General features: G+C 43.9%; 24 non-coding genes across 24 annotated transcripts; all 24 read right to left on the bottom strand.

Moving 5' to 3' along the window:
- Positions 1-1110: 1110 nt before the first annotated feature.
- trnal-aag (transfer RNA leucine (anticodon AAG)) lies at positions 1111-1192 on the bottom strand. Its single transcript has one exon. It is a non-coding gene; the product is annotated as a tRNA-Leu (tRNA).
- A 560-nt stretch (positions 1193-1752) lies between these two features.
- Positions 1753-1824, bottom strand: trnag-ccc (transfer RNA glycine (anticodon CCC)). The gene has a single exon. It is a non-coding gene; the product is annotated as a tRNA-Gly (tRNA).
- A 278-nt stretch (positions 1825-2102) lies between these two features.
- Positions 2103-2184, bottom strand: trnal-uag (transfer RNA leucine (anticodon UAG)). The gene has a single exon. It is a non-coding gene; the product is annotated as a tRNA-Leu (tRNA).
- Positions 2185-2981: 797 nt separating this feature from the next.
- On the bottom strand, positions 2982-3053 carry trnag-ccc (transfer RNA glycine (anticodon CCC)). Its single transcript has one exon. It is a non-coding gene; the product is annotated as a tRNA-Gly (tRNA).
- Positions 3054-3331: 278 nt separating this feature from the next.
- Positions 3332-3413, bottom strand: trnal-uag (transfer RNA leucine (anticodon UAG)). The gene has a single exon. It is a non-coding gene; the product is annotated as a tRNA-Leu (tRNA).
- Positions 3414-4144: 731 nt separating this feature from the next.
- Positions 4145-4226, bottom strand: trnal-uaa (transfer RNA leucine (anticodon UAA)). The gene has a single exon. It is a non-coding gene; the product is annotated as a tRNA-Leu (tRNA).
- A 731-nt stretch (positions 4227-4957) lies between these two features.
- trnal-uaa (transfer RNA leucine (anticodon UAA)) lies at positions 4958-5039 on the bottom strand. Its single transcript has one exon. It is a non-coding gene; the product is annotated as a tRNA-Leu (tRNA).
- Positions 5040-5769: 730 nt separating this feature from the next.
- On the bottom strand, positions 5770-5851 carry trnal-aag (transfer RNA leucine (anticodon AAG)). The gene has a single exon. It is a non-coding gene; the product is annotated as a tRNA-Leu (tRNA).
- Positions 5852-6864: 1013 nt separating this feature from the next.
- Positions 6865-6946, bottom strand: trnal-uag (transfer RNA leucine (anticodon UAG)). Its single transcript has one exon. It is a non-coding gene; the product is annotated as a tRNA-Leu (tRNA).
- Positions 6947-7676: 730 nt separating this feature from the next.
- trnal-uaa (transfer RNA leucine (anticodon UAA)) lies at positions 7677-7758 on the bottom strand. Its single transcript has one exon. It is a non-coding gene; the product is annotated as a tRNA-Leu (tRNA).
- Positions 7759-8547: 789 nt separating this feature from the next.
- On the bottom strand, positions 8548-8619 carry trnag-ccc (transfer RNA glycine (anticodon CCC)). Its single transcript has one exon. It is a non-coding gene; the product is annotated as a tRNA-Gly (tRNA).
- Positions 8620-12428: 3809 nt separating this feature from the next.
- trnag-ccc (transfer RNA glycine (anticodon CCC)) lies at positions 12429-12500 on the bottom strand. Its single transcript has one exon. It is a non-coding gene; the product is annotated as a tRNA-Gly (tRNA).
- A 3808-nt stretch (positions 12501-16308) lies between these two features.
- On the bottom strand, positions 16309-16380 carry trnag-ccc (transfer RNA glycine (anticodon CCC)). The gene has a single exon. It is a non-coding gene; the product is annotated as a tRNA-Gly (tRNA).
- Positions 16381-16658: 278 nt separating this feature from the next.
- trnal-uag (transfer RNA leucine (anticodon UAG)) lies at positions 16659-16740 on the bottom strand. Its single transcript has one exon. It is a non-coding gene; the product is annotated as a tRNA-Leu (tRNA).
- A 731-nt stretch (positions 16741-17471) lies between these two features.
- On the bottom strand, positions 17472-17553 carry trnal-aag (transfer RNA leucine (anticodon AAG)). Its single transcript has one exon. It is a non-coding gene; the product is annotated as a tRNA-Leu (tRNA).
- A 1013-nt stretch (positions 17554-18566) lies between these two features.
- Positions 18567-18648, bottom strand: trnal-uag (transfer RNA leucine (anticodon UAG)). Its single transcript has one exon. It is a non-coding gene; the product is annotated as a tRNA-Leu (tRNA).
- Positions 18649-19379: 731 nt separating this feature from the next.
- On the bottom strand, positions 19380-19461 carry trnal-uaa (transfer RNA leucine (anticodon UAA)). Its single transcript has one exon. It is a non-coding gene; the product is annotated as a tRNA-Leu (tRNA).
- Positions 19462-20250: 789 nt separating this feature from the next.
- On the bottom strand, positions 20251-20322 carry trnag-ccc (transfer RNA glycine (anticodon CCC)). The gene has a single exon. It is a non-coding gene; the product is annotated as a tRNA-Gly (tRNA).
- Positions 20323-23253: 2931 nt separating this feature from the next.
- trnal-aag (transfer RNA leucine (anticodon AAG)) lies at positions 23254-23335 on the bottom strand. Its single transcript has one exon. It is a non-coding gene; the product is annotated as a tRNA-Leu (tRNA).
- Positions 23336-23895: 560 nt separating this feature from the next.
- Positions 23896-23967, bottom strand: trnag-ccc (transfer RNA glycine (anticodon CCC)). Its single transcript has one exon. It is a non-coding gene; the product is annotated as a tRNA-Gly (tRNA).
- Positions 23968-24245: 278 nt separating this feature from the next.
- Positions 24246-24327, bottom strand: trnal-uag (transfer RNA leucine (anticodon UAG)). Its single transcript has one exon. It is a non-coding gene; the product is annotated as a tRNA-Leu (tRNA).
- Positions 24328-25124: 797 nt separating this feature from the next.
- Positions 25125-25196, bottom strand: trnag-ccc (transfer RNA glycine (anticodon CCC)). The gene has a single exon. It is a non-coding gene; the product is annotated as a tRNA-Gly (tRNA).
- A 278-nt stretch (positions 25197-25474) lies between these two features.
- On the bottom strand, positions 25475-25556 carry trnal-uag (transfer RNA leucine (anticodon UAG)). The gene has a single exon. It is a non-coding gene; the product is annotated as a tRNA-Leu (tRNA).
- Positions 25557-26287: 731 nt separating this feature from the next.
- On the bottom strand, positions 26288-26369 carry trnal-uaa (transfer RNA leucine (anticodon UAA)). Its single transcript has one exon. It is a non-coding gene; the product is annotated as a tRNA-Leu (tRNA).
- Positions 26370-26994: the final 625 nt, after the last annotated feature.

Below are 26994 nucleotides of genomic sequence, written 5' to 3'. Positions count from 1 at the left end.
CCACCGACCTGTTTGCCCGGTAGGCAAACTGCAGGGGGTCCAGTTGGTGTTCTGTGATGTCCTTTAGATGGGCTAAAACCAGGCGTTCAAAGGATTTCATGACCACAGACGTCAAGACGACAGGTCTGTAGTCATTTGGAACAGTGATGGTGGGTTTCTTGGGGACCGGAATAATGGTGGAGCGTTTGAAGCAGGTGGGAACTTCACACAGCTCCAGGGATCTGTTGAAGATGTGGGGGAAGATGGGAGCCAGCTGTTCAGCACAGGCTTTGAGACAAGAGGGGGAGACACTGTCTGGACCTGCGGCTTTCCTGGTCTTCTGTTTCTGGAACAGCCAACGCACATCTTCAACGTGTATTCTGAGTTTCAGGGGGGGTGGGGGGGTTGTGATTGGAGTCGTTGACTCTGGGCAGGGGAGGGTGAGGGAGGAGGGTGGGGGGGGAGAGAGGTGTGACAGGGTTCATTGTCTCTGGGAAGGGGTGGGTGACGGAGGAGGATGGGGGGGGTGAGGAGTGATGGTGGTCTGTGTTTCTGGAGTGGGGTGGTTGAGGGGTGTGAATCTTCAACCAAGGCACAAACTAGGAAGTTTTCCATGTTGTGGAATACCAAAGTGCATTTAGACCAAAAAGTTGTATTTGCTTTTGGTTGAATACAGATCAGATTGAGATGGGCTGTGGAAGTGAGTGGTGGTGTAACTACATGATGTTAAGAAGCATTATTTAATTCCTCTGGGCAATTGTCACAGATTTTCCCACAGAGAGCATGGCCCGGGTGAGCAATCAATCTAATGCTGGATTCCTGAAAGAATCCATGGTCAGGGCAACAGCAGCAATGCATGGCCAGATAAAAAAGTGTGTGTGACATGACAGAGCATGAACTTTACAGAATGCATGCATTGTGCATTTTAAACAAAAAAAAAAAGTCCTTAACTTTCACTGCTGGTTTAATCATATAGGCAGAGGTGAGATTTGTAAAAAGACAGAGGATGAATATTATTGACTGCTAGATGTTCACCATTAGGTGTGTCATAGGTGTATTTTGTTTGCATGGCTGCTTGATGAACACCTAAAACTAAACACTACAATTAGTTCCCTGTACTTTAAAACATAATGGCAGCGGTGGGATTTGAACCCACGCCTCCGAAGAGACTGGAGCCTTAATCCAGCGCCTTAGACCGCTCGGCCACACTACCATTCGTTAGCTCATTTCCGATTCTGATGGTTGAATACAGATCAGATTGAGATGGGCTGTGGAAGTGATTGGATGATGTAACTACATAATGTTTAGAAGCATTAACTAATTCTTCTGAGCAATTGTCACAGTTTTACCCACAGACAGCATGGCACTGGTGAGGAATCGATCTAGTGCTGGATGCCTGAAAGAATCCATGCATCCAGCAGCAATGCATGGCCAGATACAAAAGTGTGTGCGACATGACAGGGTATGAACTTTACCGAATGCATGCATTGTTCATTTTAAACAAACAAAAACTAATTCATGACCTTTACTGCATTTTTAATCACATAGGCAGTTGTGGGATTTGAACCCACATTTGTACAACAGACTGGACATTTACACTAGTAGCACAGACCTTTCAGACAAGCTACCTTCTGTGAGATTTATTAAATGCAACATCTTTACCATGACTATTTTGAGGAAACTAGTAATGCTTCACAGAACATACAGTGACAGGAGACAACCAAAAGCATCGTACAAAGATCAATGGTTTGCGTGTTGTTGTAAAAGGTCCATTGCATTGGCCGGGAATCAAACCCGGGTCAACTGCTTGGGAAGCAGCTATGCTCACCACTATACCACCAATGCACACAGCTTGCAGGTTGTCGTAGATTTTCTTAAAGGGAGCATGGCACTGATAAGGAGTCAAACTAATGTTTGATGTGTAGTTAGAAGCTATACTCAGGATTTTGAGAACAATTTATGGCCAGGTGAAAGAGTGCGTGGGTAAAAGGACAGAGGATGAATGTTATTGACTGCTAGATGTTCACCATCAGGTGTGTCGTGGGTGTATTGTGTTTGCATGGCTGCTTGATGAACACCTAAAACAAAACACTACAATTAGTTCCTTGTAGTTTTCATCATAATGTCAGCGGTGGGATTTGAACCCACGCCTCCGAAGAGACTGGAGCCTAAATCCAGCGCCTTAGACCGCTCGGCCACACTACCACTCATTAGGTTAATTTAGATCCTGATGTGTTATAGAACACTTGAGATGAAAACATGACCTTAGCCAAAATTTGGCTTAAAAAGTTGCACAACACAAAAGCAGGACAAAAAAAAGGACTGCATTGGTTGGGAGTCCAACCTGGGTCAACTAATTGGAAGGCAGCTATGCTCACCACTATACAACCAAGGCACAAACTAGGAAGTTTTCCATGTTGTGGAATACCAAGGGCATTTAGACCCAAAAGTGGTTATTGCTTTTGGTTGAATACAGATCAGATTGAGATGGGCTGTGGAAGTGAGTGGTGATGTAACTACATGATGATTAGAAGCATTAACTAATTCGTCCGAGCAATTGTCACAGTTTTACCCACAGAAACCATGGCACTGGTGAGGAATCGATCTAGTGCTGGATGCCTGAAAGAATCCATGGGCAGGGCAACAGCAGCAATGCATGGCCAGATACAAAAGTGTGTGTGACATGACAGGGCATGAACTTTACAGAATGCATGCATTGTTCATTTTAAACAAACAAAAACTAGTTCATGACCTTTACTGCATTTTTAATCACATAGGCAGTTGTGGGATTTGAACCCACATTTGTAAAACAGACTGGACATTTACACTAGTAGCACAGACCTTTCAGACAAGCTACCTTCTGTGAGATATATTAAATGCAACATCTTTACCATGACTATTTTGAGGAAACTAGTAATGCTTCACAGAACATACAGTGACAGGAGACAACCAAAAGCATCGTTCAAAGATCAATGGTTTGCGTGTTGTTGTAAAAGGTCCATTGCATTGGCCGGGAATCAAACCCGGGTCAACTGCTTGGGAAGCAGCTATGCTCACCACTATACCACCAATGCACACAGCTTGCAGGTTGTCGTAGATTTTCTTAAAGGGAGCATGGCACTGATAAGGAGTCAAACTAATGTTTGATGTGTAGTTAGAAGCTATACTCAGGATTTTGAGAACAATTTATGGCCAGGTGAAAGAGTGCGTGGGTAAAAGGACAGAGGATGAATGTTATTGACTGCTAGATGTTCACCATCAGGTGTGTCGTGGGTGTATTGTGTTTTAATGGCTGCTTGATGAACACCTAAAACTAAGCACTACAATTAGTTCCCTGTACTTTAAAATATAATGGCAGCGGTGGGATTTGAACCCACGCCTCCGAAGAGACTGGAGCCTAAATCCAGCGCCTTAGACCGCTCGGCCACACTACCACTCATTAGGTTATTTTAGATCCTGATGTGTTATAGAACACTTGAGATGAAAACATGACCTTAGCCAAAATTTGGCTTAAAAAGTTGCACAACACAAAAGCAGGATGAAAAAAGAGGACTGCGTTGGCTGGGAGTCCAACCCGGGTCAACTAACCTGAAGGCAGCTATGCTCACCACTATACAACAAAGGCACAAACTAGGAAGTTTTCCATGTTGTGGAATACCAAGGGCATTTAGACCCAAAAGTGGTTATTTCTTTTGGTTGAATAGAGATCAGATTGAGATGGGCTGTGGAAGTGAGTGGTACTGTAACTACATGATGTTTAGAAAAATTAACTAATTCTTCTGAGCAATTGTCACAGTTTTTCCCACAGACAGCATGGCACTGGTGAGGAATCAATCTAGTGCTGGATGCCTGAAAGAATCCATGGTCAGGGCAACAGCAGCAATGCATGGCCAAATGAAAAAAGTGTGTGTGTGACATGACAGAGCATGAACTTTACAGAATGCATGCATTGTGCATTTTAAACAAACAAAAACAAATTCGTAACTTTCACTGCTGGTTTAATCATAAAGGCAGAGGTGAGATTTGTAAAATGAAAGAGGATGAATGTTGTTGACTGCTAGGTGTTCACCATCACTTGTGTCCTGGGTGTATTGTGTTTTCATGGCTGCTTGATGAACACCTAAAACAAAACACTACAATTAGTTCCTTGTAGTTTTCATCATAATGGCAGCGGTGGGATTTGAACCCACGCCTCCAAGGAGACTGGAGCTTAAATCCAGCGCCTTAGACCGCTCGACCACACTACCACTCGTTAGCTTATTTTAGATCCTGATGTGTTATAGAACAATTGAGATGAAAACATGACCTTAGCCAAAATTTGGCTTAAAAAGTTGCACAACACAAAAGCAGGATGAAAAAAGAGGACTGCGTTGGCTGGGAGTCCAACCCGGGTCAACTAACCTGAAGGCAGCTATGCTCACCACTATACAACAAAGGCACAAACTAGGAAGTTTTCCATGTTGTGGAATACCAAGGGCATTTAGACCCAAAAGTGGTTATTTCTTTTGGTTGAATAGAGATCAGATTGAGATGGGCTGTGGAAGTGAGTGGTACTGTAACTACATGATGTTTAGAAAAATTAACTAATTCTTCTGAGCAATTGTCACAGTTTTTCCCACAGACAGCATGGCACTGGTGAGGAATCAGTCTAGTGCTGGATGCCTGAAAGAATCCATGGTCAGGGCAACAGCAGCAATGCATGGCCAAATGAAAAAAGTGTGTGTGTGACATGACAGAGCATGAACTTTACAGAATGCATGCATTGTGCATTTTAAACAAACAAAAACAAATTCGTAACTTTCACTGCTGGTTTAATCATAAAGGCAGAGGTGAGATTTGTAAAATGAAAGAGGATGAATGTTGTTGACTGCTAGGTGTTCACCATCACTTGTGTCCTGGGTGTATTGTGTTTTCATGGCTGCTTGATGAACACCTAAAACAAAACACTACAATTAGTTCCTTGTAGTTTTCATCATAATGGCAGCGGTGGGATTTGAACCCACGCCTCCAAGGAGACTGGAGCTTAAATCCAGCGCCTTAGACCGCTCGACCACACTACCACTCGTTAGCTTATTTTAGATCCTGATGTGTTATAGAACAATTGAGATGAAAACATGACCTTAGCCAAAATTTGGCTTAAAAAGTTGCACAACACAAAAGCAGGATGAAAAAAGAGGACTGCGTTGGCTGGGAGTCCAACCCGGGTCAACTAACCTGAAGGCAGCTATGCTCACCACTATACAACAAAGGCACAAACTAGGAAGTTTTCCATGTTGTGGAATACCAAGGGCATTTAGACCCAAAAGTGGTTATTTCTTTTGGTTGAATAGAGATCAGATTGAGATGGGCTGTGGAAGTGAGTGGTACTGTAACTACATGATGTTTAGAAAAATTAACTAATTCTTCTGAGCAATTGTCACAGTTTTTCCCACAGACAGCATGGCACTGGTGAGGAATCAATCTAGTGCTGGATGCCTGAAAGAATCCATGGTCAGGGCAACAGCAGCAATGCATGGCCAAATGAAAAAAGTGTGTGTGTGACATGACAGAGCATGAACTTTACAGAATGCATGCATTGTGCATTTTAAACAAAAAAAAAAAGTCCTTAACTTTCACTGCTGGTTTAATCATATAGGCAGAGGTGAGATTTGTAAAAAGACAGAGGATGAATATTATTGACTGCTAGATGTTCACCATTAGGTGTGTCATAGGTGTATTTTGTTTGCATGGCTGCTTGATGAACACCTAAAACTAAACACTACAATTAGTTCCCTGTACTTTAAAACATAATGGCAGCGGTGGGATTTGAACCCACGCCTCCGAAGAGACTGGAGCCTTAATCCAGCGCCTTAGACCGCTCGGCCACACTACCATTCGTTAGCTCATTTCCGATTCTGATTTGTTATTGAACACTTGAGATGAAGACATGACCTTAGCCAAAATTTGGCTTAAAAAGTTGCACAACACAAAAGCAGGACAAAAAAAAGGACTGCGTTGGTTGGGAGTCCAACCTGGGTCAACTAACTGGAAGGCAGCTATGCTCACCACTATACAACCAAGGCACAAACTAGGAAGTTTTCCATGTTGTGGAATACCAAGGGCATTTAGACCCAAAAGTGGTTATTGCTTTTGGTTGAATACAGATCAGATTGAGATGGGCTGTGGAAGTGAGTGGTGATGTAACTACATGATGATTAGAAGCATTAACTAATTCGTCCGAGCAATTGTCACAGTTTTACCCACAGAAAGCATGGCACTGGTGAGGAATCGATCTAGTGCTGGATGCCTGAAAGAATCCATGGGCAGGGCAACAGCAGCAATGCATGGCCAGATACAAAAGTGTGTGTGACATGACAGGGCATGAACTTTACAGAATGCATGCATTGTTCATTTTAAACAAACAAAAACTAGTTCATGACCTTTACTGCATTTTTAATCACATAGGCAGTTGTGGGATTTGAACCCACATTTGTAAAACAGACTGGACATTTACACTAGTAGCACAGACCTTTCAGACAAGCTACCTTCTGTGAGATATATTAAATGCAACATCTTTACCATGACTATTTTGAGGAAACTAGTAATGCTTCACAGAACATACAGTGACAGGAGACAACCAAAAGCATCGTACAAAGATCAATGGTTTGCGTGTTGTTGTAAAACGTCCATTGCATGTTTGATGTGTAGTTAGAAGCTATACTCAGGATTTTGAGAACAATTTATGGCCAGGTGAAAGAGTGCGTGGGTAAAAGGACAGAGGATGAATGTTATTGACTGCTAGATGTTCACCATCAGGTGTGTCGTGGGTGTATTGTGTTTGCATGGCTGCTTGATGAACACCTAAAACAAAACACTACAATTAGTTCCTTGTAGTTTTCATCATAATGGCAGCGGTGGGATTTGAACCCACGCCTCCGAAGAGACTGGAGCCTAAATCCAGCGCCTTAGACCGCTCGGCCACACTACCACTCATTAGGTTATTTTAGATCCTGATGTGTTATAGAACACTTGAGATGAAAACATGACCTTAGCCAAAATTTGGCTTAAAAAGTTGCACAACACAAAATCAGGATGAAAAAGAGGACTGCGTTGGCTGGGAGTCCAACCCGGGTCAACTAACCTGAAGGCAGCTATGCTCACCACTATACAACAAAGGCACAAACTAGGAAGTTTTCCATGTTGTGGAATACCAAGGGCATTTAGACCCAAAAGTGGTTATTTCTTTTGGTTGAATAGAGATCAGATTGAGATGGGCTGTGGAAGTGAGTGGTACTGTAACTACATGATGTTTAGAAAAATTAACTATTTCTTCTGAGCAATTGTCACAGTTTTTCCCACAGACAGCATGGCACTGGTGAGGAATCAATCTAGTGCTGGATGCCTGAAAGAATCCATGGTCAGGGCAACAGCAGCAATGCATGGCCAAATGAAAAAAGTGTGTGTGTGACATGACAGAGCATGAACTTTACAGAATGCATGCATTGTGCATTTTAAACAAACAAAAACAAATTCGTAACTTTCACTGCTGGTTTAATCATAAAGGCAGAGGTGAGATTTGTAAAATGAAAGAGGATGAATGTTGTTGACTGCTAGATGTTCACCATCACTTGTGTCCTGGGTGTATTGTGTTTTCATGGCTGCTTGATGAACACCTAAAACTAAGCACTACAATTAGTTCCTTGTAGTTTTCATCATAATGGCAGCGGTGGGATTTGAACCCACGCCTCCAAAGAGACTGGAGCTTAAATCCAGCGCCTTAGACCGCTCGGCCACACTACCATTCGTTAGCTTATTTTAGATCCTGATGTGTTATAGAACAATTGAGATGAAAACATGACCTTAGCCAAAATGTGGCTTAAAATTTCACAACACAAAAGCAGGACAAAAAAAAGGACTGCGTTGGCTGGGAGTCGAACCCGGGTAAACTAATTGGAAGGCAGTTATGTTCACCACTATACAACCAAGGCACAAACTAAGAAGTTTTCCATGTTGTGGAATACCAAGGGCATTTAGACCCAAAAGTGGTTATTGCTTTTGGTTGAATACAGATCAGATTGAGATGGGCTGTGGAAGTGATTGGTGATGTAACTACATAATGTTTAGAAGCATTAACTAATTCTTCTGAGCAATTGTCACAGTTTTACCCACAGACAGCATGGCACTGGTGAGGAATCGATCTAGTGCTGGATGCCTGAAAGAATCCATGCATCCAGCAGCAATGCATGGCCAGATACAAAAGTGTGTGTGACATGACAGGGCATGAACTTTACAGAATGCATGCATTGTTCATTTTAAACAAACAAAAACTAGTTCATGACCTTTACTGCATTTTTAATCACATAGGCAGTTGTGGGATTTGAACCCACATTTGTAAAACAGACTGGACATTTACACTAGTAGCACAGACCTTTCAGACAAGCTACCTTCTGTGAGATATATTAAATGCAACATCTTTACCATGACTATTTTGAGGAAACTAGTAATGCTTCACAGAACATACAGTGACAGGAGACAACCAAAAGCATCGTTCAAAGATCAATGGTTTGCGTGTTGTTGTAAAAGGTCCATTGCATTGGCCGGGAATCGAACCCGGGTCAACTGCTTGGGAAGCAGCTATGCTCACCACTATACCACCAATGCACACAGCTTGCAGGTTGTCGTAGATTTTCTTAAAGGGAGCATGGCACTGATAAGGAGTCAAACTAATGTTTGATGTGTAGTTAGAAGCTATACTCAGGATTTTGAGAACAATTTATGGCCAGGTGAAAGAGTGCGTGGGTAAAAGGACAGAGGATGAATGTTATTGACTGCTAGATGTTCACCATCAGGTGTGTCGTGGGTGTATTGTGTTTTAATGGCTGCTTGATGAACACCTAAAACTAAGCACTACAATTAGTTCCCTGTACTTTAAAATATAATGGCAGCGGTGGGATTTGAACCGACGCCTCCGAAGAGACTGGAGCCTAAATCCAGCGCCTTAGCCCACTCGGCTCATTTTAGATCCTGATGTGTTAAAGAACACTTGAGATGAAGACATGACCTCATCCAAAATTTGGCTTAAAAAAAGAGGACTGCATTGGCTGGGAGTCGAACCTGGGTATCTTGCTTGGAAGGCAGCTATGCTCAACACTATTCAGAATCAGAAACAGAATCGTATTTATTGGCCAAGTAAGTGCAAGCACATACAAGGAAATTGATTCCGGTAGATGGTGTCTCTCAAGTACAATGTAGGAAAAAAAGATAAAAAACAACAACAACAACAAACAACAACAACAACAATGTGTAAGGGTGTTGTGTTATTGTCCAAGTTGTGGATTGTTTGTGATTTATAAATAACTATAACTATATCTACTATTTATGAATAAATAGGCAAAAAACAAACGAAATCTTATATACAAGTGAACATAAAGTGCAGTGTGTAATGATGGATGAGATTTACAGTATCAGCCGTTTAGGAGGGAGATGGCGAGGGGGAAGAAACTGTTCTTGTGTCGGCTGGTCCTGGTCTGCAGGCTTCTATAACGTCTGCCAGCGAGCAGCAGGTCAAAGAGCCTGTGACCAGGGTGTGAGGGGTCTGAGATGATTTTCCCTGCCCTTTTCCTGGATCTTGAGAGGTACAGGTCCTGGATGGAGGGCAAGGGGGCACCGGTGATCCTTTCTGCTGACCGTACAGTCCGCTGCAGTCTGATCCTGTCCGGTTTAGTGGCTGCTCCATACCAGACAGTGATGGAGGAGCACAGGACAGACTCAATGACCGCAGTGTAGAACTGGATCAGCAGCTCCTGTGGAAGACTGTACTTCCCCAGTTACCTCAGGAAGTACATCCTCTGCTGGGTCTTTTTGAGGATGGAGGAGATGTTGGTCTCCCACTTCAGGTCCTGGGAAATGGTGGTGCCTAGGAATGTGAAGGTCTCCACAATAGACACCAGCCTGTCTGATATAGTGAGGGGGAGCAATGTTGAGGGATGTCTCCTGAAGTCCACCGTCATCTCCACAGTCTTAAGCGTGTTCAGCACCAGGTTGTGTTGACTGCACCAGAGTACCAGACGCTCAACTTCCTGTCGGTATGCAGACTCATCACCATCCTGGATGAGCCCAATGACAGTGGTGTCGTCTGCAAACTTCAGGAGTTTCACAGTTGAGTTCCTGGAGGGCAGTCGTTGGTGTACAGGGAGAAGAGAAGTGGGGAGAGGACACATCTGTGAGGGGCACCAGTACTGAGGGACCGTGTTCCAGAAGTGATCTCCCTCAGCCTCACTTGCTGCTTCCTGTCTGTCAGGAAGCTGGTGATCCACTTGCAGGTACCAGGTGACACGCTGAGCTGGGAGAGTTTGGAGGTGAGGAGTTCAGGCACAATGGTGTTGAATGCCGAGCTGAAGTCCACAAACAGAATCCTGGCATAGGTTCCCGGGCGGTCGAGATGTTGCAGGATGTAATGCAGCCCCATATTCACTACATCATCCACCGACCTGTTTGCCCGGTAGGCAAACTGCAGGGGGTCCAGTTGGTGTTCTGTGATGTCCTTTAGATGGGCTAAAACCAGGCGTTCAAAGGATTTCATGACCACAGACGTCAAGACGACAGGTCTGTAGTCATTTGGAACAGTGATGGTGGGTTTCTTGGGGACCGGAATAATGGTGGAGCGTTTGAAGCAGGTGGGAACTTCACACAGCTCCAGGGATCTGTTGAAGATGTGGGGGAAGATGGGAGCCAGCTGTTCAGCACAGGCTTTGAGACAAGAGGGGGAGACACTGTCTGGACCTGCGGCTTTCCTGGTCTTCTGTTTCTGGAACAGCCAACGCACATCTTCAACGTGTATTCTGAGTTTCAGGGGGGGTGGGGGGGGTTGTGATTGGAGTCGTTGACTCTGGGCAGGGGAGGGTGAGGGAGGAGGGTGGGGGGGAGAGAGGTGTGACAGGGTTCATTGTCTCTGGGAAGGGGTGGGTGACGGAGGAGGATGGGGGGGGTGAGGAGTGATGGTGGTCTGTGTTTCTGGAGTGGGGTGGTTGAGGGGTGTGAATCTTCAACCAAGGCACAAACTAGGAAGTTTTCCATGTTGTGGAATACCAAAGTGCATTTAGACCAAAAAGTTGTATTTGCTTTTGGTTGAATACAGATCAGATTGAGATGGGCTGTGGAAGTGAGTGGTGGTGTAACTACATGATGTTAAGAAGCATTATTTAATTCCTCTGGGCAATTGTCACAGATTTTCCCACAGAGAGCATGGCCCGGGTGAGCAATCAATCTAATGCTGGATTCCTGAAAGAATCCATGGTCAGGGCAACAGCAGCAATGCATGGCCAGATAAAAAAGTGTGTGTGACATGACAGAGCATGAACTTTACAGAATGCATGCATTGTGCATTTTAAACAAAAAAAAAAAGTCCTTAACTTTCACTGCTGGTTTAATCATATAGGCAGAGGTGAGATTTGTAAAAAGACAGAGGATGAATATTATTGACTGCTAGATGTTCACCATTAGGTGTGTCATAGGTGTATTTTGTTTGCATGGCTGCTTGATGAACACCTAAAACTAAACACTACAATTAGTTCCCTGTACTTTAAAACATAATGGCAGCGGTAGGATTTGAACCCACGCCCCGAAGAGACTGGAGCCTTAATCCAGCGCCTTAGACCGCTCGGCCACACTACCATTCGTTAGCTCATTTCCGATTCTGATTTGTTATTGAACACTTGAGATGAAGACATGACCTTAGCCAAAATTTGGCTTAAAAAGTTGCACAACACAAAAGCAGGACAAAAAAAAGGACTGCGTTGGTTGGGAGTCCAACCTGGGTCAACTAATTGGAAGGCAGCTATGCTCACCACTATACAACCAAGGCACAAACTAGGAAGTTTTCCATGTTGTGGAATACCAAGGGCATTTAGACCCAAAAGTGGTTATTGCTTTTGGTTGAATACAGATCAGATTGAGATGGGCTGTGGAAGTGAGTGGTGATGTAACTACATGATGATTAGAAGCATTAACTAATTCGTCCGAGCAATTGTCACAGTTTTACCCACAGAAACCATGGCACTGGTGAGGAATCGATCTAGTGCTGGATGCCTGAAAGAATCCATGGGCAGGGCAACAGCAGCAATGCATGGCCAGATACAAAAGTGTGTGTGACATGACAGGGCATGAACTTTACAGAATGCATGCATTGTTCATTTTAAACAAACAAAAACTAGTTCATGACCTTTACTGCATTTTTAATCACATAGGCAGTTGTGGGATTTGAACCCACATTTGTAAAACAGACTGGACATTTACACTAGTAGCACAGACCTTTCAGACAAGCTACCTTCTGTGAGATATATTAAATGCAACATCTTTACCATGACTATTTTGAGGAAACTAGTAATGCTTCACAGAACATACAGTGACAGGAGACAACCAAAAGCATCGTACAAAGATCAATGGTTTGCGTGTTGTTGTAAAAGGTCCATTGCATTGGCCGGGAATCGAACCCGGGTCAACTGCTTGGGAAGCAGCTATGCTCACCACTATACCACCAATGCACACAGCTTGCAGGTTGTCGTAGATTTTCTTAAAGGGAGCATGGCACTGATAAGGAGTCAAACTAATGTTTGATGTGTAGTTAGAAGCTATACTCAGGATTTTGAGAACAATTTATGGCCAGGTGAAAGAGTGCGTGGGTAAAAGGACAGAGGATGAATGTTATTGACTGCTAGATGTTCACCATCAGGTGTGTCGTGGGTGTATTGTGTTTTAATGGCTGCTTGATGAACACCTAAAACTAAGCACTACAATTAGTTCCCTGTACTTTAAAACATAATGGCAGCGGTGGGATTTGAACCGACGCCTCCGAAGAGACTGGAGCCTAAATCCAGCGCCTTAGCCCACTCGGCTCATTTTAGATCCTGATGTGTTAAAGAACACTTGAGATGAAGACATGACCTCATCCAAAATTTGGCTTAAAAAAAGAGGACTGCATTGGCTGGGAGTCGAACCTGGGTATCTTGCTTGGAAGGCAGCTATGCTCAACACTATTCAGAATCAGAAACAGAATCGTATTTATTGGCCAAGTAAGTGCAAGCACATACAAGGAAATTGATTCCGGTAGATGGTGTCTCTCAAGTACAATGTAGGAAAAAAAGATAAAAAACAACAACAACAACAAACAACAACAACAACAATGTGTAAGGGTGTTGTGTTATTGTCCAAGTTGTGGATTGTTTGTGATTTATAAATAACTATAACTATATCTACTATTTATGAATAAATAGGCAAAAAACAAACGAAATCTTATATACAAGTGAACATAAAGTGCAGTGTGTAATGATGGATGAGATTTACAGTATCAGCCGTTTAGGAGGGAGATGGCGAGGGGGAAGAAACTGTTCTTGTGTCGGCTGGTCCTGGTCTGCAGGCTTCTATAACGTCTGCCAGCGAGCAGCAGGTCAAAGAGCCTGTGACCAGGGTGTGAGGGGTCTGAGATGATTTTCCCTGCCCTTTTCCTGGATCTTGAGAGGTACAGGTCCTGGATGGAGGGCAAGGGGGCACCGGTGATCCTTTCTGCTGACCGTACAGTCCGCTGCAGTCTGATCCTGTCCGGTTTAGTGGCTGCTCCATACCAGACAGTGATGGAGGAGCACAGGACAGACTCAATGACCGCAGTGTAGAACTGGATCAGCAGCTCCTGTGGAAGACTGTACTTCCCCAGTTACCTCAGGAAGTACATCCTCTGCTGGGTCTTTTTGAGGATGGAGGAGATGTTGGTCTCCCACTTCAGGTCCTGGGAAATGGTGGTGCCTAGGAATGTGAAGGTCTCCACAATAGACACCAGCCTGTCTGATATAGTGAGGGGGAGCAATGTTGAGGGATGTCTCCTGAAGTCCACCGTCATCTCCACAGTCTTAAGCGTGTTCAGCACCAGGTTGTGTTGACTGCACCAGAGTACCAGACGCTCAACTTCCTGTCGGTATGCAGACTCATCACCATCCTGGATGAGCCCAATGACAGTGGTGTCGTCTGCAAACTTCAGGAGTTTCACAGTTGAGTTCCTGGAGGGCAGTCGTTGGTGTACAGGGAGAAGAGAAGTGGGGAGAGGACACATCTGTGAGGGGCACCAGTACTGAGGGACCGTGTTCCAGAAGTGATCTCCCTCAGCCTCACTTGCTGCTTCCTGTCTGTCAGGAAGCTGGTGATCCACTTGCAGGTACCAGGTGACACGCTGAGCTGGGAGAGTTTGGAGGTGAGGAGTTCAGGCACAATGGTGTTGAATGCCGAGCTGAAGTCCACAAACAGAATCCTGGCATAGGTTCCCGGGCGGTCGAGATGTTGCAGGATGTAATGCAGCCCCATATTCACTACATCATCCACCGACCTGTTTGCCCGGTAGGCAAACTGCAGGGGGTCCAGTTGGTGTTCTGTGATGTCCTTTAGATGGGCTAAAACCAGGCGTTCAAAGGATTTCATGACCACAGACGTCAAGACGACAGGTCTGTAGTCATTTGGAACAGTGATGGTGGGTTTCTTGGGGACCGGAATAATGGTGGAGCGTTTGAAGCAGGTGGGAACTTCACACAGCTCCAGGGATCTGTTGAAGATGTGGGGGAAGATGGGAGCCAGCTGTTCAGCACAGGCTTTGAGACAAGAGGGGGAGACACTGTCTGGACCTGCGGCTTTCCTGGTCTTCTGTTTCTGGAACAGCCAACGCACATCTTCAACGTGTATTCTGAGTTTCAGGGGGGGTGGGGGGGTTGTGATTGGAGTCGTTGACTCTGGGCAGGGGAGGGTGAGGGAGGAGGGTGGGGGGGAGAGAGGTGTGACAGGGTTCATTGTCTCTGGGAAGGGGTGGGTGACGGAGGAGGATGGGGGGGGTGAGGAGTGATGGTGGTCTGTGTTTCTGGAGTGGGGTGGTTGAGGGGTGTGAATCTTCAACCAAGGCACAAACTAGGAAGTTTTCCATGTTGTGGAATACCAAAGTGCATTTAGACCAAAAAGTTGTATTTGCTTTTGGTTGAATACAGATCAGATTGAGATGGGCTGTGGAAGTGAGTGGTGGTGTAACTACATGATGTTAAGAAGCATTATTTAATTCCTCTGGGCAATTGTCACAGATTTTCCCACAGAGAGCATGGCCCGGGTGAGCAATCAATCTAATGCTGGATTCCTGAAAGAATCCATGGTCAGGGCAACAGCAGCAATGCATGGCCAGATAAAAAAGTGTGTGTGACATGACAGAGCATGAACTTTACAGAATGCATGCATTGTGCATTTTAAACAAAAAAAAAAAGTCCTTAACTTTCACTGCTGGTTTAATCATATAGGCAGAGGTGAGATTTGTAAAAAGACAGAGGATGAATATTATTGACTGCTAGATGTTCACCATTAGGTGTGTCATAGGTGTATTTTGTTTGCATGGCTGCTTGATGAACACCTAAAACTAAACACTACAATTAGTTCCCTGTACTTTAAAACATAATGGCAGCGGTAGGATTTGAACCCACGCCCCGAAGAGACTGGAGCCTTAATCCAGCGCCTTAGACCGCTCGGCCACACTACCATTCGTTAGCTCATTTCCGATTCTGATTTGTTATTGAACACTTGAGATGAAGACATGACCTTAGCCAAAATTTGGCTTAAAAAGTTGCACAACACAAAAGCAGGACAAAAAAAAGGACTGCGTTGGTTGGGAGTCCAACCTGGGTCAACTAATTGGAAGGCAGCTATGCTCACCACTATACAACCAAGGCACAAACTAGGAAGTTTTCCATGTTGTGGAATACCAAGGGCATTTAGACCCAAAAGTGGTTATTGCTTTTGGTTGAATACAGATCAGATTGAGATGGGCTGTGGAAGTGAGTGGTGATGTAACTACATGATGATTAGAAGCATTAACTAATTCGTCCGAGCAATTGTCACAGTTTTACCCACAGAAACCATGGCACTGGTGAGGAATCGATCTAGTGCTGGATGCCTGAAAGAATCCATGGGCAGGGCAACAGCAGCAATGCATGGCCAGATACAAAAGTGTGTGTGACATGACAGGGCATGAACTTTACAGAATGCATGCATTGTTCATTTTAAACAAACAAAAACTAGTTCATGACCTTTACTGCATTTTTAATCACATAGGCAGTTGTGGGATTTGAACCCACATTTGTAAAACAGACTGGACATTTACACTAGTAGCACAGACCTTTCAGACAAGCTACCTTCTGTGAGATATATTAAATGCAACATCTTTACCATGACTATTTTGAGGAAACTAGTAATGCTTCACAGAACATACAGTGACAGGAGACAACCAAAAGCATCGTACAAAGATCAATGGTTTGCGTGTTGTTGTAAAAGGTCCATTGCATTGGCCGGGAATCGAACCCGGGTCAACTGCTTGGGAAGCAGCTATGCTCACCACTATACCACCAATGCACACAGCTTGCAGGTTGTCGTAGATTTTCTTAAAGGGAGCATGGCACTGATAAGGAGTCAAACTAATGTTTGATGTGTAGTTAGAAGCTATACTCAGGATTTTGAGAACAATTTATGGCCAGGTGAAAGAGTGCGTGGGTAAAAGGACAGAGGATGAATGTTATTGACTGCTAGATGTTCACCATCAGGTGTGTCGTGGGTGTATTGTGTTTTAATGGCTGCTTGATGAACACCTAAAACTAAGCACTACAATTAGTTCCCTGTACTTTAAAATATAATGGCAGCGGTGGGATTTGAACCCACGCCTCCGAAGAGACTGGAGCCTAAATCCAGCGCCTTAGACCGCTCGGCCACACTACCACTCATTAGGTTAATTTAGATCCTGATGTGTTATAGAACACTTGAGATGAAAACATGACCTTAGCCAAAATTTGGCTTAAAAAGTTGCACAACACAAAAGCAGGATGAAAAAAGAGGACTGCGTTGGCTGGGAGTCCAACCCGGGTCAACTAACCTGAAGGCAGCTATGCTCACCACTATACAACAAAGGCACAAACTAGGAAGTTTTCCATGTTGTGGAATACCAAGGGCATTTAGACCCAAAAGTGGTTATTTCTTTTGGTTGAATAGAGATCAGATTGAGATGGGCTGTGGAAGTGAGTGGTACTGTAACTACATGATGTTTAGAAAAATTAACTAATTCTTCTGAGCAATTGTCACAGTTTTTCCCACAGACAGCATGGCACTGGTGAGGAATCAATCTAGTGCTGGATGCCTGAAAGAATCCATGGTCAGGGCAACAGCAGCAATGCATGGCCAAATGAAAAAAGTGTGTGTGTGACATGACAGAGCATGAACTTTACAGAATGCATGCATTGTGCATTTTAAACAAAAAAAAAAAAGTCCTTAACTTTCACTGCTGGTTTAATCATATAGGCAGAGGTGAGATTTGTAAAAAGACAGAGGATGAATATTATTGACTGCTAGATGTTCACCATTAGGTGTGTCATAGGTGTATTTTGTTTGCATGGCTGCTTGATGAACACCTAAAACTAAACACTACAATTAGTTCCCTGTACTTTAAAACATAATGGCAGCGGTGGGATTTGAACCCACGCCTCCGAAGAGACTGGAGCCTTAATCCAGCGCCTTAGACCGCTCGGCCACACTACCATTCGTTAGCTCATTTCCGATTCTGATTTGTTATTGAACACTTGAGATGAAGACATGACCTTAGCCAAAATTTGGCTTAAAAAGTTGCACAACACAAAAGCAGGACAAAAAAAAGGACTGCGTTGGTTGGGAGTCCAACCTGGGTCAACTAACTGGAAGGCAGCTATGCTCACCACTATACAACCAAGGCACAAACTAGGAAGTTTTCCATGTTGTGGAATACCAAGGGCATTTAGACCCAAAAGTGGTTATTGCTTTTGGTTGAATACAGATCAGATTGAGATGGGCTGTGGAAGTGAGTGGTGATGTAACTACATGATGATTAGAAGCATTAACTAATTCGTCCGAGCAATTGTCACAGTTTTACCCACAGAAAGCATGGCACTGGTGAGGAATCGATCTAGTGCTGGATGCCTGAAAGAATCCATGGGCAGGGCAACAGCAGCAATGCATGGCCAGATACAAAAGTGTGTGTGACATGACAGGGCATGAACTTTACAGAATGCATGCATTGTTCATTTTAAACAAACAAAAACTAGTTCATGACCTTTACTGCATTTTTAATCACATAGGCAGTTGTGGGATTTGAACCCACATTTGTAAAACAGACTGGACATTTACACTAGTAGCACAGACCTTTCAGACAAGCTACCTTCTGTGAGATATATTAAATGCAACATCTTTACCATGACTATTTTGAGGAAACTAGTAATGCTTCACAGAACATACAGTGACAGGAGACAACCAAAAGCATCGTACAAAGATCAATGGTTTGCGTGTTGTTGTAAAACGTCCATTGCATGTTTGATGTGTAGTTAGAAGCTATACTCAGGATTTTGAGAACAATTTATGGCCAGGTGAAAGAGTGCGTGGGTAAAAGGACAGAGGATGAATGTTATTGACTGCTAGATGTTCACCATCAGGTGTGTCGTGGGTGTATTGTGTTTGCATGGCTGCTTGATGAACACCTAAAACAAAACACTACAATTAGTTCCTTGTAGTTTTCATCATAATGGCAGCGGTGGGATTTGAACCCACGCCTCCGAAGAGACTGGAGCCTAAATCCAGCGCCTTAGACCGCTCGGCCACACTACCACTCATTAGGTTATTTTAGATCCTGATGTGTTATAGAACACTTGAGATGAAAACATGACCTTAGCCAAAATTTGGCTTAAAAAGTTGCACAACACAAAATCAGGATGAAAAAAGAGGACTGCGTTGGCTGGGAGTCCAACCCGGGTCAACTAACCTGAAGGCAGCTATGCTCACCACTATACAACAAAGGCACAAACTAGGAAGTTTTCCATGTTGTGGAATACCAAGGGCATTTAGACCCAAAAGTGGTTATTTCTTTTGGTTGAATAGAGATCAGATTGAGATGGGCTGTGGAAGTGAGTGGTACTGTAACTACATGATGTTTAGAAAAATTAACTAATTCTTCTGAGCAATTGTCACAGTTTTTCCCACAGACAGCATGGCACTGGTGAGGAATCAATCTAGTGCTGGATGCCTGAAAGAATCCATGGTCAGGGCAACAGCAGCAATGCATGGCCAAATGAAAAAAGTGTGTGTGTGACATGACAGAGCATGAACTTTACAGAATGCATGCATTGTGCATTTTAAACAAACAAAAACAAATTCGTAACTTTCACTGCTGGTTTAATCATAAAGGCAGAGGTGAGATTTGTAAAATGAAAGAGGATGAATGTTGTTGACTGCTAGATGTTCACCATCACTTGTGTCCTGGGTGTATTGTGTTTTCATGGCTGCTTGATGAACACCTAAAACTAAGCACTACAATTAGTTCCTTGTAGTTTTCATCATAATGGCAGCGGTGGGATTTGAACCCACGCCTCCAAAGAGACTGGAGCTTAAATCCAGCGCCTTAGACCGCTCGGCCACACTACCATTCGTTAGCTTATTTTAGATCCTGATGTGTTATAGAACAATTGAGATGAAAACATGACCTTAGCCAAAATGTGGCTTAAAATTTCACAACACAAAAGCAGGACAAAAAAAAGGACTGCGTTGGCTGGGAGTCGAACCCGGGTAAACTAATTGGAAGGCAGTTATGTTCACCACTATACAACCAAGGCACAAACTAAGAAGTTTTCCATGTTGTGGAATACCAAGGGCATTTAGACCCAAAAGTGGTTATTGCTTTTGGTTGAATACAGATCAGATTGAGATGGGCTGTGGAAGTGATTGGTGATGTAACTACATAATGTTTAGAAGCATTAACTAATTCTTCTGAGCAATTGTCACAGTTTTACCCACAGACAGCATGGCACTGGTGAGGAATCGATCTAGTGCTGGATGCCTGAAAGAATCCATGCATCCAGCAGCAATGCATGGCCAGATACAAAAGTGTGTGCGACATGACAGGGTATGAACTTTACCGAATGCATGCATTGTTCATTTTAAACAAACAAAAACTAATTCATGACCTTTACTGCATTTTTAATCACATAGGCAGTTGTGGGATTTGAACCCACATTTGTACAACAGACTGGACATTTACACTAGTAGCACAGACCTTTCAGACAAGCTACCTTCTGTGAGATTTATTAAATGCAACATCTTTACCATGACTATTTTGGGGAAACTAGTAATGCTTCACAGAACATACAGTGACAGGGGACAACCAAAAGCATCGTACAAAGATCAATAGTTTGCGTGTTGTTGTAAAAGGTCCATTGCATTGGCCGGGAATCGAACCCGGGTCAACTGCTTGGGAAGCAGCTATGCTCACCACTATACCACCAATGCACACAGCTTGCAGGATGTTGTAGTTTTTCTTAAAGGGAGCATGGCACTGATAAGGGGTCAAACTAATGTTTGATGTGTAGTTAGAAGCTATACTCAGGATTTTGAGAACAATTTATGGCCAGGTGAAAGAGTGCGTGGGTAAAAGGACAGGATGAATGTTATTGACTGCTAGATGTTCACCATCAGGTGTGTCGTGGGTGTATTGTGTTTTAATGGCTGCTTGATGAACACCTAAAACTAAGCACTACAATTAGTTCCCTGTACTTTAAAACATAATGGCAGCGGTGGGATTTGAACCGACGCCTCCGAAGAGACTGGAGCCTAAATCCAGCGCCTTAGCCCACTCGGCTCATTTTAGATCCTGATGTGTTAAAGAACACTTGAGATGAAGACATGACCTTATCCAAAATTTGGCTTAAAAAAAGAGGACTGCATTGGCTGGGAGTCGAACCTGGGTATCTTGCTTGGAAGGCAGCTATGCTCAACACTATTCAGAATCAGAAACAGAATCGTATTTATTGGCCAAGTAAGTGCAAGCACATACAAGGAAATTGATTCCGGTAGATGGTGTCTCTCAAGTACAATGTAGGAAAAAAAGATAAAAAACAACAACAACAACAAACAACAACAACAACAATGTGTAAGGGTGTTGTGTTATTGTCCAAGTTGTGGATTGTTTGTGATTTATAAATAACTATAACTATATCTACTATTTATGAATAAATAGGCAAAAAACAAACGAAATCTTATATACAGGTGTACATAAAGTGCAGTGTGTAATGATGGATGAGATTTACAGTATCAGCCGTTTAGGAGGGAGATGGCGAGGGGGAAGAAACTGTTCTTGTGTCGGCTGGTCCTGGTCTGCAGGCTTCTATAACGTCTGCCAGCGAGCAGCAGGTCAAAGAGCCTGTGACCAGGGTGTGAGGGGTCTGAGATGATTTTCCCTGCCCTTTTCCTGGATCTTGAGAGGTACAGGTCCTGGATGGAGGGCAAGGGGGCACCGGTGATCCTTTCTGCTGACCGTACAGTCCGCTGCAGTCTGATCCTGTCCGGTTTAGTGGCTGCTCCATACCAGACAGTGATGGAGGAGCACAGGACAGACTCAATGACCGCAGTGTAGAACTGGATCAGCAGCTCCTGTGGAAGACTGTACTTCCCCAGTTACCTCAGGAAGTACATCCTCTGCTGGGTCTTTTTGAGGATGGAGGAGATGTTGGTCTCCCACTTCAGGTCCTGGGAAATGGTGGTGCCTAGGAATGTGAAGGTCTCCACAATAGACACCAGCCTGTCTGATATAGTGAGGGGGAGCAATGTTGAGGGATGTCTCCTGAAGTCCACCGTCATCTCCACAGTCTTAAGCGTGTTCAGCACCAGGTTGTGTTGACTGCACCAGAGTACCAGACGCTCAACTTCCTGTCGGTATGCAGACTCATCACCATCCTGGATGAGCCCAATGACAGTGGTGTCGTCTGCAAACTTCAGGAGTTTCACAGTTGAGTTCCTGGAGGGCAGTCGTTGGTGTACAGGGAGAAGAGAAGTGGGGAGAGGACACATCTGTGAGGGGCACCAGTACTGAGGGACCGTGTTCCAGAAGTGATCTCCCTCAGCCTCACTTGCTGCTTCCTGTCTGTCAGGAAGCTGGTGATCCACTTGCAGGTACCAGGTGACACGCTGAGCTGGGAGAGTTTGGAGGTGAGGAGTTCAGGCACAATGGTGTTGAATGCCGAGCTGAAGTCCACAAACAGAATCCTGGCATAGGTTCCCGGGCGGTCGAGATGTTGCAGGATGTAATGCAGCCCCATATTCACTACATCATCCACCGACCTGTTTGCCCGGTAGGCAAACTGCAGGGGGTCCAGTTGGTGTTCTGTGATGTCCTTTAGATGGGCTAAAACCAGGCGTTCAAAGGATTTCATGACCACAGACGTCAAGACGACAGGTCTGTAGTCATTTGGAACAGTGATGGTGGGTTTCTTGGGGACCGGAATAATGGTGGAGCGTTTGAAGCAGGTGGGAACTTCACACAGCTCCAGGGATCTGTTGAAGATGTGGGGGAAGATGGGAGCCAGCTGTTCAGCACAGGCTTTGAGACAAGAGGGGGAGACACTGTCTGGACCTGCGGCTTTCCTGGTCTTCTGTTTCTGGAACAGCCAACGCACATCTTCAACGTGTATTCTGAGTTTCAGGGGGGGTGGGGGGGGTTGTGATTGGAGTCGTTGACTCTGGGCAGGGGAGGGTGAGGGAGGAGGGTGGGGGGGGAGAGAGGTGTGACAGGGTTCATTGTCTCTGGGAAGGGGTGGGTGACGGAGGAGGATGGGGGGGGTGAGGAGTGATGGTGGTCTGTGTTTCTGGAGTGGGGTGGTTGAGGGGTGTGAATCTTCAACCAAGGCACAAACTAGGAAGTTTTCCATGTTGTGGAATACCAAAGTGCATTTAGACCAAAAAGTTGTATTTGCTTTTGGTTGAATACAGATCAGATTGAGATGGGCTGTGGAAGTGAGTGGTGGTGTAACTACATGATGTTAAGAAGCATTATTTAATTCCTCTGGGCAATTGTCACAGATTTTCCCACAGAGAGCATGGCCCGGGTGAGCAATCAATCTAATGCTGGATTCCTGAAAGAATCCATGGTCAGGGCAACAGCAGCAATGCATGGCCAGATAAAAAAGTGTGTGTGACATGACAGAGCATGAACTTTACAGAATGCATGCATTGTGCATTTTAAACAAAAAAAAAAAAGTCCTTAACTTTCACTGCTGGTTTAATCATATAGGCAGAGGTGAGATTTGTAAAAAGACAGAGGATGAATATTATTGACTGCTAGATGTTCACCATTAGGTGTGTCATAGGTGTATTTTGTTTGCATGGCTGCTTGATGAACACCTAAAACTAAACACTACAATTAGTTCCCTGTACTTTAAAACATAATGGCAGCGGTGGGATTTGAACCCACGCCTCCGAAGAGACTGGAGCCTTAATCCAGCGCCTTAGACCGCTCGGCCACACTACCATTCGTTAGCTCATTTCCGATTATGATGGTTGAATACAGATCAGATTGAGATGGGCTGTGGAAGTGATTGGATGATGTAACTACATAATGTTTAGAAGCATTAACTAATTCTTCTGAGCAATTGTCACAGTTTTACCCACAGACAGCATGGCACTGGTGAGGAATCGATCTAGTGCTGGATGCCTGAAAGAATCCATGCATCCAGCAGCAATGCATGGCCAGATACAAAAGTGTGTGCGACATGACAGGGTATGAACTTTACCGAATGCATGCATTGTTCATTTTAAACAAACAAAAACTAATTCATGACCTTTACTGCATTTTTAATCACATAGGCAGTTGTGGGATTTGAACCCACATTTGTACAACAGACTGGACATTTACACTAGTAGCACAGACCTTTCAGACAAGCTACCTTCTGTGAGATTTATTAAATGCAACATCTTTACCATGACTATTTTGAGGAAACTAGTAATGCTTCACAGAACATACAGTGACAGGAGACAACCAAAAGCATCGTACAAAGATCAATGGTTTGCGTGTTGTTGTAAAAGGTCCATTGCATTGGCCGGGAATCGAACCCGGGTCAACTGCTTGGGAAGCAGCTATGCTCACCACTATACCACCAATGCACACAGCTTGCAGGTTGTCGTAGATTTTCTTAAAGGGAGCATGGCACTGATAAGGAGTCAAACTAATGTTTGATGTGTAGTTAGAAGCTATACTCAGGATTTTGAGAACAATTTATGGCCAGGTGAAAGAGTGCGTGGGTAAAAGGACAGAGGATGAATGTTATTGACTGCTAGATGTTCACCATCAGGTGTGTCGTGGGTGTATTGTGTTTGCATGGCTGCTTGATGAACACCTAAAACAAAACACTACAATTAGTTCCTTGTAGTTTTCATCATAATGGCAGCGGTGGGATTTGAACCCACGCCTCCGAAGAGACTGGAGCCTAAATCCAGCGCCTTAGACCGCTCGGCCACACTACCACTCATTAGGTTAATTTAGATCCTGATGTGTTATAGAACACTTGAGATGAAAACATGACCTTAGCCAAAATTTGGCTTAAAAAGTTGCACAACACAAAAGCAGGACAAAAAAAAGGACTGCATTGGTTGGGAGTCCAACCTGGGTCAACTAATTGGAAGGCAGCTATGCTCACCACTATACAACCAAGGCACAAACTAGGAAGTTTTCCATGTTGTGGAATACCAAGGGCATTTAGACCCAAAAGTGGTTATTGCTTTTGGTTGAATACAGATCAGATTGAGATGGGCTGTGGAAGTGAGTGGTGATGTAACTACATGATGATTAGAAGCATTAACTAATTCGTCCGAGCAATTGTCACAGTTTTACCCACAGAAACCATGGCACTGGTGAGGAATCGATCTAGTGCTGGATGCCTGAAAGAATCCATGGGCAGGGCAACAGCAGCAATGCATGGCCAGATACAAAAGTGTGTGTGACATGACAGGGCATGAACTTTACAGAATGCATGCATTGTTCATTTTAAACAAACAAAAACTAGTTCATGACCTTTACTGCATTTTTAATCACATAGGCAGTTGTGGGATTTGAACCCACATTTGTAAAACAGACTGGACATTTACACTAGTAGCACAGACCTTTCAGACAAGCTACCTTCTGTGAGATATATTAAATGCAACATCTTTACCATGACTATTTTGAGGAAACTAGTAATGCTTCACAGAACATACAGTGACAGGAGACAACCAAAAGCATCGTTCAAAGATCAATGGTTTGCGTGTTGTTGTAAAAGGTCCATTGCATTGGCCGGGAATCGAACCCGGGTCAACTGCTTGGGAAGCAGCTATGCTCACCACTATACCACCAATGCACACAGCTTGCAGGTTGTCGTAGATTTTCTTAAAGGGAGCATGGCACTGATAAGGAGTCAAACTAATGTTTGATGTGTAGTTAGAAGCTATACTCAGGATTTTGAGAACAATTTATGGCCAGGTGAAAGAGTGCGTGGGTAAAAGGACAGAGGATGAATGTTATTGACTGCTAGATGTTCACCATCAGGTGTGTCGTGGGTGTATTGTGTTTTAATGGCTGCTTGATGAACACCTAAAACTAAGCACTACAATTAGTTCCCTGTACTTTAAAATATAATGGCAGCGGTGGGATTTGAACCCACGCCTCCGAAGAGACTGGAGCCTAAATCCAGCGCCTTAGACCGCTCGGCCACACTACCACTCATTAGGTTATTTTAGATCCTGATGTGTTATAGAACACTTGAGATGAAAACATGACCTTAGCCAAAATTTGGCTTAAAAAGTTGCACAACACAAAAGCAGGATGAAAAAAGAGGACTGCGTTGGCTGGGAGTCCAACCCGGGTCAACTAACCTGAAGGCAGCTATGCTCACCACTATACAACAAAGGCACAAACTAGGAAGTTTTCCATGTTGTGGAATACCAAGGGCATTTAGACCCAAAAGTGGTTATTTCTTTTGGTTGAATAGAGATCAGATTGAGATGGGCTGTGGAAGTGAGTGGTACTGTAACTACATGATGTTTAGAAAAATTAACTAATTCTTCTGAGCAATTGTCACAGTTTTTCCCACAGACAGCATGGCACTGGTGAGGAATCAATCTAGTGCTGGATGCCTGAAAGAATCCATGGTCAGGGCAACAGCAGCAATGCATGGCCAAATGAAAAAAGTGTGTGTGTGACATGACAGAGCATGAACTTTACAGAATGCATGCATTGTGCATTTTAAACAAACAAAAACAAATTCGTAACTTTCACTGCTGGTTTAATCATAAAGGCAGAGGTGAGATTTGTAAAATGAAAGAGGATGAATGTTGTTGACTGCTAGGTGTTCACCATCACTTGTGTCCTGGGTGTATTGTGTTTTCATGGCTGCTTGATGAACACCTAAAACTAAGCACTACAATTAGTTCCTTGTAGTTTTCATCATAATGGCAGCGGTGGGATTTGAACCCACGCCTCCAAAGAGACTGGAGCTTAAATCCAGCGCCTTAGACCGCTCGACCACACTACCACTCGTTAGCTTATTTTAGATCCTGATGTGTTATAGAACAATTGAGATGAAAACATGACCTTAGCCAAAATTTGGCTTAAAAAGTTGCACAACACAAAAGCAGGATGAAAAAAGAGGACTGCGTTGGCTGGGAGTCCAACCCGGGTCAACTAACCTGAAGGCAGCTATGCTCACCACTATACAACAAAGGCACAAACTAGGAAGTTTTCCATGTTGTGGAATACCAAGGGCATTTAGACCCAAAAGTGGTTATTTCTTTTGGTTGAATAGAGATCAGATTGAGATGGGCTGTGGAAGTGAGTGGTACTGTAACTACATGATGTTTAGAAAAATTAACTAATTCTTCTGAGCAATTGTCACAGTTTTTCCCACAGACAGCATGGCACTGGTGAGGAATCAATCTAGTGCTGGATGCCTGAAAGAATCCATGGTCAGGGCAACAGCAGCAATGCATGGCCAAATGAAAAAAGTGTGTGTGTGACATGACAGAGCATGAACTTTACAGAATGCATGCATTGTGCATTTTAAACAAACAAAAAAAAAGTCTTAACTTTCACTGCTGGTTTAATCATATAGGCAGAGGTGAGATTTGTAAAAATGACAGAGGATGAATATTATTGACTGC

The sequence above is a fragment of the Denticeps clupeoides genome, unplaced genomic scaffold, assembly GCF_900700375.1.
Source record: "Denticeps clupeoides unplaced genomic scaffold, fDenClu1.1, whole genome shotgun sequence".
Classification (NCBI taxonomy): domain Eukaryota; kingdom Metazoa; phylum Chordata; class Actinopteri; order Clupeiformes; family Denticipitidae; genus Denticeps; species Denticeps clupeoides.
This window is presented reverse-complemented; position numbering and strand designations above follow the sequence as displayed.